At 41.2% G+C, this 2,217-nt stretch overlaps 1 long non-coding RNA gene across 1 annotated transcript in view; it reads left to right on the top strand.

Moving 5' to 3' along the window:
* Window positions 1–713: 713 nt before the first annotated feature.
* The window catches only part of LOC138153697 (uncharacterized), a 32,873-nt gene continuing 31,369 nt past the window's right edge, over window positions 714–2,217 (top strand). The window contains exon 1 of the long non-coding RNA XR_011166429.1: window positions 714–822. This is a non-coding gene — a long non-coding RNA (uncharacterized lncRNA). The remainder of the gene's footprint in view (window positions 823–2,217) is intronic.

The raw sequence follows: 2,217 nt of genomic DNA on the forward strand, positions 1-2,217 counted from the left end.
TCATGAGGAGGTGCTAATTTCCATAGATATCTAAAATACAAGGCACAATTATTTTACATGCTTTACCAGTCAGAGACATGTGACAATTTTGTAGCCTTAGGTGGAGCTTGAACAGGTCAGGAAAGCACAGGAGATTCCTTTGAATTAAGTTGCAATTGGTTCATTCAACAATGAATTGGAAGCTTTAAAATGTTAGTTGCCAGTAATATTTCACTAAGGAACAGTTCTTCTGCTTTTCAAGAAATTTAACTTTCCAATAAATAGTTAATGGGTTAAGGTGGCTTCTTCTGCCTCTCTCGCTCCTCTGCTTCTCAATAAATAAATAAATAAGGAAACGCTTTTGAATAAAAAAATAGTGAAAGGCATTTAGTGAAGTTCAAGCTACCATGGCTACCATGGAGACTGGCCTGAAAAATCAAAGTCTCCTACTAAAGAAAAAGAACATTGAATGCCAGATAGAGATTTCACCTTAAATTCTCTGGCTCATGAGACTCCCTTTGTCTCTGAGGAAGATCAGTTTTAGGGGCGAGGAGTGAAAGCAGGGCATCCTCTCCATTTAATCCCTGCCATCTCTTGAAGAAGGGCATCTGGGTTAATACTGATTGTTCTTTTTGTGGAAGTGGGCTAGTGTATCAAATAATGCAGAAGAAATCATCTGATTGTTTAGTCAACAACAAACAAAAGAATTTGACTGATTTTTTTCTTTCCTTTATAAGTAGATCTACTGATTGTTTGGGTGTTTGGTGGACATAGACTCAGATCCACATTTCTTCTTACTGGAGATCCACATTTCTTCTTACCGGAATCTGACAGAACCCCAAGGTAAAACCCTTTAGGATCAGTCTCAGCATGACTAGAATTTGGACCAGTGGCTATTGTCATTCAACAATGGCAGCCAGGGAAATGTGACATACACACCTTGCTTAATCTTGAAGTCCCCTTTCTTCTGCCTGTATATCTTAATGAACTTTGACAGTCTTCCCCATCCAGTACCACCTATTTAGTGTTATAGTTTGCATGGAGCATATTCCTTTCTCTAGCTAGAGAACAGAAAGAAGATACCAGATATTTCAAGGCCAAAATGTGATAAAGAGGAAATAAGAAGGTTTGGGAGAATCAGTTATCTGGATGGATCTTTCATTTCTATTGAAATCACAGAAAGATTGTTCCCCTCTCCATTTCACTGACAATCTAGGCAAAAAATTGAAGTTATTTATACAAGGCCTGGTTCCTACCCATGTGTGAGCTTATAATCTGAAGATGTCTTAACACTCACATTGTTATCCATTACTTAAAATCTGAGGACCCAATCTGCAGCAGATTTAGGACACAATCCATCCCTGAAAAAATCAAGCACCATAACATCAAATACAAGGGATGCCTTTGACCGAGGACACTCTGGGAAACAATTTTCCACTGCACGCTAGCATATCTGCAATCAAACAACTGTGTGTATTTCTCTGATTTTTTTTTAAATTTCCTTACTTCTTTTTCTCCCCTCTCCCTTTCAGTATCCCTCCCTCCCCCTGTCCCCCCAAACACTTTTTTCTCTCTGTGAGGAGATGGGAGCCGAAAGGAAATTGATGCAGTGGCGGTTTTAATATGACATTTGAAAAGTGACTTTTTGATTTTCAATTAACCTTGCACAAAGAGGAAATATTGAAATTCACCCCTTTGTTCTTGGCTGGATGTGCAGGCCTGTTAGTTGGCGTGCTGAAGGGAATCAGGATGGAGTAGGAAAGGGAGGGGAAGAAAGAGTAGAGGAGAGTCGAGAGGAGAAGAAAGGAGCGTCTAGGGGAACAGAAGAAAAGGGAGTCTAAGAGAGGAGAGGGAAAGAGAGTCGACTAGAGGAGAAGAGGGGGGAGGGGAAACAGAGAGGAGGGGAGGGAAGCTGGCACCTCCATGGAACACTCTACCTCTATTTGCACAAAATGAGACAAGACTAGCCTGTAGTAATTACTCTCAGAAGGGGGAAACAGGTAGGAGAGAGAATGCGCTTGTCATTTGTTTGACTTAATTGTATGCTTTTACGAGCCGTCTGGCTGGAAGGATTAAAGTTACTTTTAATAACACTTCCTTTCAGAAAGAATTTGATTTGAAATTTCCCAGCAGGGCCCCATGGTTATCAGCAGGACCCCTTCCACACTGCTGTGCCCACCTTCCCCACTCCACCCCCCAGCCCTCTCCCCTTCCCTTTTCTGAAAGCAGCATTGTTCG

The sequence above is a fragment of the Petaurus breviceps genome, unplaced genomic scaffold (assembly GCF_028583685.1).
Source record: "Petaurus breviceps papuanus isolate PSGF00001 unplaced genomic scaffold, PetGlider_PUasm1.0 151, whole genome shotgun sequence".
NCBI classification, from domain to species: Eukaryota; Metazoa; Chordata; class Mammalia; order Diprotodontia; family Petauridae; genus Petaurus; species Petaurus breviceps.